Source organism: Lepidochelys kempii, chromosome 3 (genome assembly GCF_965140285.1).
Source record: "Lepidochelys kempii isolate rLepKem1 chromosome 3, rLepKem1.hap1, whole genome shotgun sequence".
NCBI lineage: Eukaryota > Metazoa > Chordata > Testudines > Cheloniidae > Lepidochelys > Lepidochelys kempii.
Window position 1 is genome coordinate 181,610,146 of NC_136382.1, and position 16,008 is coordinate 181,626,153.

Here is a 16,008-nt window from a genome sequence, read left to right on the forward strand (position 1 = left end):
CAAAGTAGTTGTGATTGTGATGTCCATCGACTGAGTTTGTAAAGGCTTGCTTACAACGTTTACTTGGAACAGAATATTGTCCCAAATCACAACTGAGACCAGAAATTTGAAGTCAGTGATCTGGTTTGCCAGGCTTTACAGCCTCAGCTTTACTCGGCTGCGCCAGTTCCATCAGGAATCTGTAAACCTCCGTCACTTGGTAGCTCACTGGCCTTATGCTGTCAATGCGGTTCTCCCAGGGGGTGTCACTTAGCGGCTTCATAGTCAGATTTGTAACATTGTCCAGGAGGATCTTGCAGCTGATAGTTGATGCTGAAAATAGGACGTATCTCCTTTGCAGTGCTCTCAAGAGAGATACTGAATTTAAAGATGATGATACTGCATCTGACACAACCAGATTGAGGGAATTGCAGCCACTAGGTATGAAGAAAGCTCTTGGATTCAGCGCATGGATACTTGTCTGGATGCCACTGCTTTTTCCCTTCATGTTCATGCCGTTGTCAGACTCTTGGCCATGGCTGTCCTGAAGCTTTATTTTATTATCATTCAAAATGTTTATAAACAGTTTTGTTAGTTCTTTGCCAGTAAAGGCATCCACAGGCCTGAAACAGATACATTTTTCCTTTACTTGGATACAGCCATTCTCATTGTCAACAAATATTCCTGTAAATGACATCTTTTCCCTATGACCTATAGTGGAAGTGCAGTCCATTATTATGGTGTAGTACTTTGCTTTGCCGAGTGGCACCAGTATGTTACCAAGTGCCTTCCTTGCCATTTTGAATTGTTTTTCTGAAGTAACGATCCCTATCTTCTTTAGGAATTACTCAGCATAGGTGCTCACGCATGACATTGTCATATTTCCCAAGGAGCTCTACCAAACTGAGGAAATTACTATTATGTTCAGTGAACAACTTATCTGATGAACCTCAGAAAGCCAAATTATTCTTTGCAAGGAAGAGGGCAATTGAGATCAGACACTCAAGCATCTTCCTCCAGTGCTGGTATTCTACATTAATAATGTGCTGGCTGTGTCTATGCATGTATTCAGCTTGAGCCTGGAATCAACCTGCATCCATTTGGAGTAGGCCGTAAAATGGCTGGGTGACTTTTTATGTTGCTGCAGAGCATCAGCTGAGTCATGCCAGTAATTGTACCCAGAAAGCGCAAGCAATGATTTGGTATTCTTGTCAAATATTTTGCAACAAAACCAGAACATTTTGGCAGTTGATTTTGAGAAAACTAGCCCATGCCGATTCAGTTTCTCACCATTCTCAAGCACTCTTTTGTTGTGTGACTTTGAGAAGTGATGCTTCTGCTCATTTAGTGGTAACATCGTATCCTTGATTTTGCCCTGCCTGTTCAAAATTGTACGATCAATATTGGCAGAGTTTAGGATCGCTGGCCGTAAAGCAGGATCTGATGTATCAATCTGTGGTGTACAATTTTTCTCACTGCTGTTTCTGTCATCATATGAGTCTGATTTTTCTGTATCATTTCTCTCCTTTTCACTTAAACCATATTTTTCTTTGTCATTATTCTCCTTTTCATGTGAGTCACATTCTTCTTTATCACACTCTCCTTTATGCCACCAGTAAAACTGGACAATTCTCCATCACTTTTCACATTTCCTTTCCTTATCTTCAGGTAAATCTGCTAATTCCTTACTAATATGACTTCCATCATTTAAGCTTTGCTTCTCAATTTCTTCTGCACTGGGACAATTGCTACTGCCTAAAGCCTGGTCCATGTTGTTCTGTTTCAGATATTTTCCCATCAAATTTGCCCTTGCTTGCAAACTAGATTACAATTTTTTTTTTATATTTTTTATTTTTTTTGCTTCCTATATTGAGCTCCTGAAAGCTTCTTCAGGGGCATCTTTTATTTTCCATGGGGGAAAACAGACAGTATTAGGGAGAGCAAAAGTCTTAGAAAGTCATCAAAGATTACGTGTTAAGCATGGGAAAAGAAGTAACAGAATTTATTTTATATTGTTGCGTAGATAGGGGTTTGATAGATATCTCTGGTGTCTCATTACATATGTCCTCTATTAGTCACTACTAACACTATTCAAATCTTAAAACACAACTACACTTTCACAATTACACAATAAAATAAGAATCACAATATGAGGCTGGACTTTCACTTTGTTCTTATATCTCACTGACTCACTGGCTATGCCCTGCCTGGTATATACCCTTGAGGGCATGGCTGACAACTGTGGTTACTTACCAGATCAGAGGTCGTGGGTCACTAGAGTGGTTAGATGTTTGTCTCTGTGTGTGTTTTTTTATTGTGTGCTGCATCTCTTATAAGCTCTGCGCAGATAGCTGGCACAGCAGACTTTGAGCAAACCGCCCAATGACCACGAGATCCATTAAGGTACGAAGGCACTAGGTCAGGTTTATTGTCGACAAATCATAGTAATAGTACCTGGCACACTCTACAACGATACTGAGACATGTATGCCTGTGACAATTGATGCAGCTTTGTGAATGGCGGGATTTTCCATTCCCTCCTCAGCTGGACAAAGATACTTCCTCTGAGACACTTTTATACTGATATACAAACAAATTAGTACTGCCCCTCTGACATAGTTAGTTACTGCCCCCTGATGCACTAGCTATTACCCATCACTTGTAGATGTTGGGCTGATTACAAACATTTTTATTACGTACTGTTATTTTGACCTGATCTTTTAGTAGGGGTTAGTGTGTTCCTGTTATCCTTGGGCAATGTTTTTGTACCACCACCAGAAGACAGCCAAGGAAAGTGTGGGCCCCTTACTGAATGAGGGAGGCAACCTAGTGACAGAGGATGTGGAAAAAGCTAACGTACTCAATGCTTTTTGTCTCTGTCTTCACGAACAAGGTCAGCTCCCAGACTACTGCACAGCATGGGGAGGAGGTGGCCAGCCCTCTGTGAAGAAAGGAGTGGTTCGGCACTATTTAGAAAAGCTGGACAAGCACAACTCCATGGGGCCAGATGCATAGCATTCGAGAGTGCTAAAGGAATTGGCGGATGTGATTGCAGAGCTATTGGCCATTATCTTTGAAAACTCATAGTGATCAGGGGCAGTCCCGGATGACTGGAAAAAGGCTAATGTAGTGCCAATCTTTAAAAAAGGGAAGAAGGAGGATCCTGGGAACTACAGACCAGTCAGCCTCACCTCAGTCCCCAGAAAAATCATGGAGCATGTCCTCAAGGAATCAATTCTGAAGCACTTAGACAAGAGGAAAGTGATCAGGAACAGTCAGCATGGATTCACCATGGGCAAGTCATGCCTGACTAATCTAATTGCCTTCTATGACAAGATAACTGGTTCTGTGGATGAAGGGAAAGCAGTGGACGTGTTATTCCTTGACTTTAGCAAAGCTTTTGAAACGGTCTCCCACAGTATTCTTGTCAGCAAGTTAAAGAAGTATGGGCTGGATGGATGCACTACAAGGTGGGTAGAAAGTTGGCTAGATTGTCGGGCTCAACGGGTAGTGATCAATGGCTCCATGTCTAGTTGGCAGCCAGTATCTAGCGGAGTGCCCCAAGGGTCGGTCCTGGGGCTGGTTTTGTTCAATATCTTAATGAATGATCTGGAGGATGGTGTGGATTGCACCCTCAGCAAGTTTGCAGATGACACTAAACTGGGAGGAGAGGTAGATAGGCTGGAGGGTAGGGATAGGATACAGAGGGACCTAGACAAATTGGAGGATTGGGCCAAAAGAAATCTGATGAGGTTCAACAAGGACAAGTGCAGAGTCCTGCACTTAGGACGGAAGAATCCAATGCACTGCTACAGACTAGCGACCGAATGGTTAGGCAGCAGTTCTGCAGAGAAGGACCTAGGGGTGACAGTGGACGAGAAGCTGGATATGAGTCGACAGTGTGCCCTTGTTGCCAAGAAGGTCAATGGCATTTTGGGGTGTATAAGTAGGGGTATTGCCAGCAGATCGAGGGACGTAATCATTCCCCTCTTTTGGACATTGGTGAGGCCTCATCTGGAGTACTGTGTCCAGTTTTGGGCCCCACACTACAAGAAGGATGTGGAAAAATTGGAGAGAGTCCAGCGAAGGGCAACAAAAATGATTAGGGGTCTGGAACACATGACTTATGAGGAGAGGCTGAGGGAACTGGGATTGTTTAGTCTACGGAAGAGAAGAATGAGGAGGGATTTGATAGCTGCTTTTAACTACCTGAAAGGTGGATCCAAAGAGGATGGATCTAGACTATTCTCAGTGATAGCAGATGACAGGACAAGGAGTAATGGTCTCAAGTTGCAGTGGGGGAGATTTAGGTTGGATATTAGGAAAAACTTTTTCACTAGGAGGGTGGTGAAACACTGGAATGTGTTACCTAGGGAGGTGGTGGAATCCTCTTCCTTAGAAGTTTTTAAGGTCAGGCTTGACAAAGCCCTGGCTGGGATGATTTAGTTGGGATTGGTCCTGCTCTGGGCAGAGGGTTGGACTAGATGACCTCCAGAGGTCCCTTCCGACTCTGATAGTCTATGATTCTATGATCCTTGATATTGGGATATTTTGTTACCACTTGATATTGGCATGTGTTTGCATGAGTACTCTGTGCTTAGCACTTTTTAGGAATGTGTATTTCTGCAATATCAGCCTGTTCTTGCCAGATTCTGTGAGCATGTTCTGCCTCATACTAGGCATTTGATACCAGGGCTTATGTTTTAGGCTCTCTTCCTACTACAACAAACATTCTAGGAGGGTTCGAGGAAAATGTACTTCTCAGAAAGTCTGGAAGATGCCATGAGATTCTACAAAGCTCTAGAACCTTCTTGGAGGTTAATAAAAAATGAATCCACATATGGAATACTTGAAACATTTTACTTCAGATATTTAAATTTTCCATTTTGTTGCTAACCAAAAAACCAGCATCCTGAGCCTGGTCACCTGGCTTGCCTGTCTCTTAACCTGGCCCTGACCATATGATTCTGAGTATCAAAGTGCCCTGTTGAGGACACGTCAGAAAGTACAGTTATGAGTTTCAGAGTTTTTTAAATCCAGAAGGGGCCATTATAATAATCTCATCTAACTTCCTGCCCAGCACAGGTGTTGTCATTCATCAATCCCAGTAACTCTTGTGGTTAAGATGTAAACTTTTTGCCATCTTAAAGGATCCTCCAGAAATGAACACATTGTTTAATAAACAAGCTATTATTAGCAACTCCCATGGTGTTCCTGTGTTTATGCTATCTCTAAGTACTTTGTCCTTACAGGAAGCCACAAAATCAGGTTCAGTGCACCACAGGAGTAAACACTTTTCAAGTGATGAAGTAGCACACAGATAGTTCACTCTTCATGAATACTTGCACTTTGTCCTTTGAGGTTCAGAGTTCGAGATTACTCTATGTTCACACTGCTAACCTATGCTTAAAAACATTACCAGCTAAACTATGCACAATTGTTTACAAGTGGTCACATGCCAAGCACTGGTTAACTATGAATAGTAAATAGCAAAAGTACCTTGTCCTGCCTTATGAATGATCCCAGGAAAAAAAGATAATCCAAACATGGTTTAAGTGATGTCAGTTGATTTCTAGTTTTGTCTTGTGTTAACATATTCTATGAAATAAACACAGAAATAAAATGTAAATTAAAGAGTTCCAAGAAATCATATAACTGAAAAATCATGTTGTCTCATCCCTTGTATTTACAGAGCAGTTTATCATATAAATAAGAAATAAAAATTGGTATGCAATATTTTCATTTTGCTATTTAGCAATTGGTGAGCTGTCATTTAAAGCTCTGCTGTGTCCAGATGACTGCTCAGAACAGCTTTCCCATCTTTTCTTAAAAAACGGCTCGCCAAATCCTGCAAATGAAAAGGGATACCCTGTGTTGTTTCATGTGTTTGTGGATTGTGTGATCTTGACATGTTTTGGCTGATTAGAATTTATCTTGATTTCATAAATCAACTAGTATAACTTGTTTAAAATAACTGCCAAGTTGTTCTCCTATTTCCAAAGCAAATTTTGGTGCCTACAAAATGATGACTATTCCCAAGAAATGTTAGTAGAAGACATCACCATTTATACCAGGAAAAATATATATAGTAGAAGAAAAAATATATATAGTAGAAGAAATAACCATTTATACCAGGAAAAATAAATTAATAGTTGGACTGTAAATTGATTTATTATGATACATTACAATCATGTGTACAATACTGTACCATTGTCAGAATTACACATACATCTTACAAAGAAGCTAATATATTAAACACACATTTCTTACTGTTGTGATACAGCAGGGCCAGGGAGCAGTGGGAAAGTGGTCCTTTTGAGCACTGGGACTTGGGCGAGCACTAGGCTAATTAAGGTGTGGTTCCCTGTAGATTAGGGAGGGTTGCTACAGGTTAATTGGAGCACCTGTAGTCAATTAACACCCTGTCAGGAACCTAATAAAACCCCCTGCTTCAGGCAGACAGGGTGTGTGAGGAAATAGAGAGGACTGGAGTTTTGAGGTGTGTTGCTGAGACTTGAAAGACCAGAGAGCTGAAGGATGGGAGTCCCTGCCCCAGCAGGGTAGGGAGACTCCCTTCCCCAGCATCAAGGACTGAGGCTAATCCTGCCCAAGAGGGAAGAGTGTAAGAAACCCGCAAGTGTTGAAAGGGGCTGGGGCTCAGAGTGAGGAGCAAACCCAGACCCCTCCCCAGCTTTCCTCCTCTACCACCTTCCTGGGCCACTAGTGGGGCCCTTGGCACCCCAAGAGCAGGGGGAAGGGGTGACATCTTAGCCCCCCATCAAGAAAAGCGCGGGACCCACCATAGCAACATCGGCCATTTTGTTTCTATTTAAACTTTTTTATATTACTGGTAAAATTCATGCATATAATGCTGTATTGCCAGCTACAAACATTCAAAAATTATGAGATTATTATAAGTATTAATACATATTTTAAGAAAAAGTTTGGGTTCTCTATATTTGCCCTCTGATTTATTAAGATATTTGGGTTTACATTTTCAAGTTTTTCTGTGCAGCCATGAAGACTAGAAACTTGCTTATTTTAAAATAAAAGCTGAGTTTCTCTTATGTTCCCATGACTCCAGGAGCTGGGCCTTTAAAAATCTACCAAATATCACACTACTCATGATAAAATCAGAGACACCAGTGCTATATAACTTATATCAATATATCTTTGTTAAGCAGGTCATAAAAGCCCACAAATACATGTTCAGATAGTGTTAGTGTCTTGCTTAAACTTACTAATACACTGGCTTAATAAGAGATAAAGCTAAATTTCTGATTACTTTTCCCTGCCTAGGTATTCTAGTTTATATAATATCTGGAAAAAAGAAAAGGAGTACCTGTGGCACCTTAGAGACTAACAAATTTATTTGAGCATAAGCTTTCGTGAACTACAGCTCACTTCATTGAATGCATCCGATGAAGTGAGCTGTAGCTCATGAAAGCTTATGCTCAAATAAATTTGTTAGTCTCTAAGGTGCCACAAGTCCTCCTTTTCTTTTTGCGGATACAGACTAACACGGCTGCTACTCTGAAAGCTGTCATAATATCTGGAGACACTAACAACAGATAGACGCTTTAGAGAGTTCCCTAATGTCTGCACTATGAAGAATGACTTTTAAATTTATTATCACTTAGATAACAGTTGGTCCTATAGGTTCATTGAGGACTCTGTATGTCTGAAAACAAAGCTATTTTAAGAACACATGAAATGAAATACTTTTGTAATCATATTATTATGATAATACAATTATAGAGATAAGAAAAGTGAAGAGGAGAGCATGGATAAACATATTTCTATATATATGAATTGCAGATAGTGGATCCTTATACCTCAACCCTGAAAAGTCTGAGCACCTACAACTCCCACTGAATGATTCAGAGAAAGAAATGTCGTTTGTGGCAAATTGCCGGCACTACTTTGATGGGTCTTGCGCTTTCTCTTCTTGGGGAGGGTTCAGGGCACTGTTTCTCACCCCTGAACTGGGGTATTAACTGCCCCACTAGTGTCCTAAAGGAGGGGAGTGGAGAGGGAGGGACCCGGGCCTGCCCTTTACTCCAGGTCCCAGCCCAGGGGCCCTAGGGATAGCGGTAAACCGCTTGAACTAGTTGTTCCTTCCCCTGGGCTACTTCCCTCTCCTGCCCTTCAGCTTGTGGGGCTTCCTGCCCTCCCTCTGCACAAACCAGGTGTCCCTTTAGCTAGGGTCTTGGTCTTCTTAGCCCACCGCAGCACTTCTCCAAACTCTCCTCTGCTTCCCTCCAAACTACTCTCTGCTCCAACCCCAATCCACTCTGCTTCAACTCCTTCCCTTCTCTGACTGAAGGGGGGGGGGTTGTCAGGTGACTGGCTTCAGGTGCTCTAATTGGCTTCAGGTGCTTTGATTAATCTATAGCAAACTTTCTTCCCTCTCCAGTGAAGAACTCCCCCTTCTAACATTCTCCTGCTGCTGCCCTCTGGCCTGGGCTTTCCTTGCTTTTGCCCCTGCTTTCGGCTTCCCCACTGACTGGGCCAGATGCTCTCCCCCTTTTTTTTCTTTTTTTTCTTTTTTTTTTTTCTCTCTCTGCTTTTGGTAGAGTGCTGGCCTGCTGGCCGCCCCCCCCCCCCCCCCGCCCCCGCCCTCCCTCGGACACTGCTGCTGCTCCAGCTGAAACCGCCCCCGTAAGATAGGGAGGGCCTGCTGACCTGCTCCCCGGAGGGGACGAGTGAAAGGACCCAGCCCCCAGACCCAGCCGCTTGTTGTTTGTTTGTGAACCAGTCTCCGGCTGAGAGAATTTCTTATCACCAGCTCGGGCATCCCTGGAATGTTGGAGCTGTAAAAAAGAAAGCCCAGACAAGGAAGGGAAACAGCCGTCTACCAGAGGAACACTGATCGGGGAATCTACAAATCACCATGGAGGGGGCCCAAGCCTGAGTAACTTTCAAACTGTGCTCTCGTGGTGGGGGGAGGCCTTGACTGTGTCGTGACTGTGTTTGTAGGGACACAAGGGGTGTGGCATGGAGCTGCCCCCGATCCATCTGTGTCCCCCGCCACACACTACTATCCTCATCACTGCCCCCTCCATTGTCACTGCTGGCTGTTTAACATCTGCCTCTGGACTTAGCTGCTCGCCCTGATTCCACTGTGTGGGCCAGAAGCACCAGCCAACCAAACAGGACTCTCTGGACAAGCGTACGGTGGATCATGTGCCCCCTCCCCACAAACTGCCCATCCCACAGCCTGTCCCTTTTTACCTGACCCCAACTCCAGTTAACCACCTGCCACCGCCCCCACTGGGGCATCGGCAATGGAGGGCACCGGGGTGACCTCCACCGCAGCTATGCCCACCACCTCCCCAGACTCTAGGGGAGCCCCCCCAGCCGGCGGGAAAGGCCAGGGCAAGAAGAAGGGGAAGGGCCCCGCTAAAACCACCAGGCCCTCCGTGGCAGGGGCCACCCCCACTGCTGTGGCCCCGCCACTGACCACGGTGTCCCTCCCCGCTGCACCCTCCACCGGCTCTGTAGATGTCCCTCCCTCACCCCCCAGGACATATGCCCATGCGGCAGCAGCCCCCCCGCCTGCCGCCTTGTCATCTCTCCCACCCACCACCTCCGCCACCATCAACAGCGGCCAGGGCCCCTTCCCCACCATGACAAGGAAGCACGGTGTCAGATGCCTCCTGGTGCCCACCCTCACCCCACGTGGAGACCTACGTGCGGGCGTTGGCGAGGGTGGTGGGGCCCCCGGCCATTGTGGCGGCCTCCAAAATGTACGGGAAGGTCATCTTCTTCTTAGCATTGGAGGTTGCCACCCAGGAGGCGGTGGAGAGGGGCCTGGCAGTGGGGGGGGGGGGGTATTTGTCCCCCTAGAGCCACTAGAGGACCTGGGCATCCACCTGGTCCTGACCTCAGTCCCTTCTTTTCTCCCCAGTGCTCCCCTGTTACCCGCCCTTTCCACCCTGGGGAAACCTGTTTCTGTCATCAGCCCTCTCCCGTTGGGCTGCAAGGACCCCACCCTCTGTCACATTTTTTCCTTCCGCCGGCAAGTGCGGCTTCTACTGCCGTTGGCGGCACGTGACGGAGAGGCGCTCCAGGGGTCCTTCCTAGTCCCCCACCAGGGGGCCCATTACTGGGTGTATTTACTCCACGGGGGAAGCCTGGTGCTACCTCTGCTGGGTGTCAGGGCATGTCCGGAGGGACTGCCCCTTAGCCCGGCAAGGAGGGGCACCTGGGATCCCAAAGACCCGGCAGGACATCGGCCCCGTCACTGCCAATGCCCCTGGCCGCCCGATACCCGAACCCGCCCCCCTTCCTCTTCGGACCACCACTTCTCCCGCTCAGGCCCAAGGGGCACCTCCCCTACAATGCCCAGATGAGAGGGAGAGCCCCGCCCTCGCTGCTGACAATCTGGCGGGGACTATGGAGGAGGGTGTGGCAGAGATACCACCAGGCATAGGAGAGAGCCTGCCCCAGGGAGAATCCTCCCTCCCTTATGTCGCCCCATCGTCCCCCGCCCCGCAAGTCCCTGAGCCATCGCCTTTACCCCCGACATGACCACTGCTAACCAGCCCCCAGATGATGCCATGGAGGGCTGGGCCCTAGCCCAGGGGAAGCAAGGCAAGTGGAAGGCTCGAGCTCCGCCTCATCTACCCGAGGCGGAGGACCCCCGGAAGACCAGGAAGGCGGGCACCGATGCCGAATCTTCCACTTTGCCCACAAGTGCATCCCATCCACCGGTGTCAGCCGGGAAAGACGTGGTAGCACCAGAAGGTAGTGTCCCCCCTCCACGGGAGACCCTCCTCTCCAAGACCCTCGAGGAAGCCCCTTCTGTCCTGACACTACCCGAAGCCTCCGTGAACCCCGAAGCAACCGTCCTGGTGGGTGCCAGCGGGGAGAACCCTGGGGTGACGGAAAGTGTCCTCTCCTCCATGTTTGAGGAGATCGAGGCCCTAGATCCGACAACGGTCGCCCAGGGGGAGGATGACATTTTGCCAGCAAACCTCGATTTGGGCAACCTCACTCCACCCCTCTTTTCCCCATGCTCCCTCCCCCTAACTGCTGTTTCTGCTCCCACCTCCGAGGAGCCCCTGGACTCCTCCATTGACCCAGCCGCTGATGGAGCCCCGCTGACGACCACTGAGCCTGCTCAGGTGACAGCCGGCGCACGTGGCCGGGCCACAAGTTGCCGGGGCACCCCCCGTTGGTGCGGAGCAATCAATTTTCTTCCTGGGCGGGGGCCCAACAGAAGATAATCCACCTCCTGATGCTGTGGCTGCTAAATTCACCATAGAGCCCACGCCTGGTATCACCAAGAGCTCCTTCCCTACCCCCCTTAATGCTTGAGCCTGATTGGGAGGTGCCACCATCCAGCTGCTTGCCTCCCGAAACCCAGAATTTCGCCTCTGCCCTGCCCCTGCCCCACCCCTATCCAGTCTACCTCCTGCGATGTTATCACCACCCCCGGGGCTGTCTCCTTCCCTTTTCCAACTGATGACCCCCAGAGAGCGTTCTCCTTTGCGTTCTCCTGCCCCGACCCATTAGGGGCTGCTATTTTCCCTCCACCGCCTCCTACCGCCCCAGGGTTTGAGGCGGGCCTAGAAGCTCTAGCCCATCAGGCACCCCATCGGGGGTCCGCACCCTGCTTGCCCGTTTTAGTGGGCCATGGGGCTGCACCAAGAGCCTCACCAGGGAACAACCAGGAAACCGTAACCCCACCCCCCAATGAGCTGTGAGGTGAGCTGCGGAAGTTTTTAGAGGATGTCCGTGGCTCCCGCAACAAGGTACAGCTTGATCTCCAGTGATGGGGGGATTTTTTTCAAATCCTCTGGGCCACAAGGGCCCTCATGGGGGAAGGTAAAGGGACGGGGAAGCAGGATGCCATTGCCTACTGGTGAGTCCGTGTCTTCTGTGACCAATTAGTCACCTACGGGATGGGTCAGGGACTGTCGCACAGCCCGCTGGGGGATGTGAGCATCCCTGCCAGTGAGGATCCCCCCCGGCCCTCCCCATGACGCCTCTCACCACTGCAACGTTGAACACCCGGGGTTGTAGGATGGCTCTCTGCAGGTCCCAGGTGCTCTCCTTCCTTCGGGAGGGAAGGTACTCTGTGAGTTTCTTGCAGGAGACCCATACGGATCCGACCGCCGAAGATAGTTGGTGGCTGGAGTGCGGGGACAGGGTCTATTTTAGCCATTCCACAATTCGGTAGGCTGGAGTGACGACCCTGTTCTCCCCCGACCTACGGCCCGAGGTGCTAGGGGTTGCCGAGGCCATGCAGAGTCGCCTGCTGCAACTCCGGGTCCGTATAGAGGGGCTCGTGGTTAACCTCGTTAACATCTATGCCCCGACATCGGGCCCGGAGCAGTTACATTCTATCAGCAGGCGTCCGCCTTCCTCGGCACCTTAGATTTTCACTAGTGCCTGGTCCTGGAAGGGGATTTTAATACCACCCTCGAGGAGCGAGACCAGTCAGGGACCGAGCAGTGCCCGGCCGCCGGGGACACCCTACAGGAGATAGTTGAACATCACTCCCTAGTGGACATCTGGCATGACCAGCACCTGGATGACACTTCCACTTTCACCTTTGTCTGGGTGGAAGCCCATCGGTCGAGCCACTCCCGGTTGGACCGCATTTATCTATCATGCTTCCATCTCTCACGAGCCCACTCCTCCAGCATTTGGCTGGCCCCATTTTCTGACCATCACCTAGCCACTGTGACATTCTCCCTCTGTGCGGAGAAGCCAGGGCCGGCCTACTGGCATTTTAACAACAGCCTGTTGGAGGATGAGGGCTTTGTGATGTCCTTCCAGGAATTCTGGCTGGCCTGCAAGGGCAGCGGTGCGCCTTTCCCTCTGCGCGGCGATGGTGGGACCTGGGGAAGGTGCGCACCCGACTTTTCTGCTGCGACTACACCCGGGGTACCAACCGACGGAGAAATGCGGCGATAGAGCAGTTGGAACTGGAGGTCTTAGAGAGGCGTCTGGCCGCCAGCCCCGAAGACCCGCTCCGGGCCGGGAGAAGCGGGAGGAGCTCCGGGCCCTCGAGGACCATCGGGCCTCGGGTGCCTTTGTTCGATCCCGCATCTGCCTCCTTTGGGAGATGGATCGCGGCTCCTGCTTCTTCTATGCCCTGGAGAAAATGAGTTGGGCCAAGAAACACGTCACCTGTCTCCTGGCAGAAGACGGCACCCCCACACGGAACCGGCGGAGATGTGTGGGAGGGCCCGAGCATTCTACGCAAGTCTTTTCTCCCCGGATCCGACCGACCTTAGCACTTGCAGAGTGCTTTGGGAGGAGCTCCCTGTGGTCAGTGCAAGCAACTGAGACCGGCTAGAGTTGCCTCTCACTCTGGCAGAGTTCTCGGAAGCCCTCCGTCGTATGCCCACTAATAAGTCTCCAGGCATGGAAGGGCTGACCGTGGAGTTCTACCGCGTGTTTGGGACATCCTCGGCTCAGACCTAGTCACCGTCTGGGCTGAGTCTCTGCAGAGTGGGGTCCTCCCTCTTTCGTGCAGGCGAGATGTGCTTGCCTTATTGCCGAAGAAGGGGGACCTCCGCAATTTACGAAATTGGCATCCCGTCTTGCTCCTCAGCACGGACTACAAATCATAGCGAAAGCAATCTCACTGAGGCTAGGGTCTGTGCTGGCGGACGTGATCCACCCAGACCAGACCTACACCATCCTGGACCGCAGTATCTTTGATAACCTATTTATGGTTTGGGACCTTTTGGAACTCGGGCGTAGAGACTGTCTGTCGTTCGCCTTCCTGTCCCTAGATCAGGTTGAAGGCGTTCGATAGGGTGGACCACGGGTACCTCCTGAGCACTCTTCAGGTTTTTGGCTTTGTACCCCAGTTTTTGGGTTTTCTCCGGGTGCTGTACATTTCTGGTTAAGCTCAGAAGCGTACAGCACTTCTGATAAAGCTCAGCTGGACCCTGACCGAATCGGTCAGCTTCAGGCGAGGAGTACGGCAGGGATGCTCCCTCTCAGGCCAGCTGTACGCTCTGGCGATTGAAACCTTCCTCTGTCTCCTCCAAAGGAAGTTGACAGGGTTGGTGCTGTGGGTGCTGGAGCTGCGGCTGGTCCTGTCGGCGTACGCCGATGATGTGCTCCTCGTGGTCCAGGACCCGGGCGACTTGGCGCAGGTGGAGGCTTCCCAGGCCATCTATTCGGCAGCCTCCTCCGCCCAAGTCAACTGGGTCATGAGCTCTGGCTTGGCGGTAGGAGACTGGTGGCAGGCGAGCTCCCTCCCCCTGTGCTTTAGACCATCCGGTGGAGCGCGGGTCCGCTGCTTTACCTTGGCGTTTACCTTTCTACCGCGCATCCCTCTCCACTGGAAAACTGGGAAAATTTAGAGGGTGGGGTGATAGAGCGGCTCCGGAAATGGATGGAACTACTCCAATATCTCTCCCTCTGAGGGAGAGCGTTGGTGCTTAACCAACTAGTCCTGTCCATGCTCTGGTACCGGCTCAACACCCTGGTCCCAGCCCCAGGTTTCCTGACCAACCTCCGGACATCGATTCTAGAGTTCTTCTGGTCAGGAATGCACTGGGCCCCTGTTGGGGTTCTTCATCTACCCCTGAAGGAAGGAGGGCAGGGCCTGAAGTGTCTGCACACTCAGGTCTGTGTCTTCCACCTCCAGGCCCTGCAGAGGTTCCTTTACAGTGCAGGTAGTTCGACGTGGAGCATATTGGAACATGCCTTCCTGTGCCGCTTGCAAGGGCTCCGATACAATCGGCAGCTCTTTTATCTCCATCCGGGAGGTCTTCTGCGAGACCTCTCGGGGCTGCCGGTCTTCTACAAGGACCTCCTCTGGACTTGGAAACAGTTTTCAATGACCAGGTCCGTGGCAGCCACCAAGGGGGCAGATCGCCTCGCCGAGCCCCTGCTACACAACCCTCAGCTCCGTGTGCAGGTGGCGGAGTCCCGCTCGGTGCACCAGAGCTTGATCCTGGCAGAAGTCACAAGAGTCGGAGACCTCCTGGACTACGACCGGGGAGACTGGTTGGATTCCCTGATGCTCGCTCGGCACATGGGGCTCTCCAGACCTCGTACCCCCCGGCGCGTACTTCAGGAGGTGAAGGCTGCTTTGCCGCCCGCTGCTTGAGCTTACCTCGACAGGATCCTGCTCGAGGGCATGCCCCGCCCACCCTCTACCCCAGGCCCACCGGACCTTTTACTTGGACTCCTGCCCCGTAGACCCAGTCAACCCCCTCACCCCTTTACTGCGAACTGGCTGCATGAACTGTATTTATTGGTCATTTATAAAACCAGAGAGAGGAGGTTGGCTGATGGAGTTTCCTGTGACTGTGGGGCATTTTTCCGATCCTCAGTCCGTTCAAATATCCGGGTGGAGTTCCTCTGGGCAGCGTCCACTGACCTCCTTGATGCTTTTGAGGAGTGGTGGGCGCTGACCGAGGTTCTCTGCTCAGTGTCCCCATCTGGGTCCCTTTGTTTGACCCTTTGATTGGGGGAGAGAGTAAGGGACCCCAGCCCCAGCCATTGCTGCTGCAGACACCACCACCTTAGAGGTGTCCTTTCACACATGGGTGCACGTGCCCCCCCCCCCGGATTGTCCACCCCACAGCCTGCCCCTCTTGTTGGGTGCTTTCAAAGGAGGGAATTGTTGGTGACACTGGGCGTGGCACCAGGTAACTCGAGGGGGTGGCAGACCTTGAGAGTCGATGAAGCCCCCTCGCTCTGGGCCACCAGGTAACTCGGAAGGGTGGAAGACCACGAGAGTCGAGGAAGCCCCCCGCCCTGGGCCAGGCCAGCTTGAACACTTCCCTCCCCTGAAGCTAATGAGAAAACAATTGTGATTGGTTGCTGAGTTACACATTGCATATGCTTTTGTTTTTGCTTTGTAAGTGTGTTATGCAAATAAAAACACCTTTTTTGCTTCCAAAAAAAACCAAAAAAAACACTCTCCTGCTGCCCTCTGGCCGTGCTGTATCACAAGTTCTAAGCTTAATTATAAATAATGGATTAATAAAAATAGGCCAGATATTTTAAGAAATCAGTTATTAAGTTGCTGCAAAGCTTTTCTGTGGGG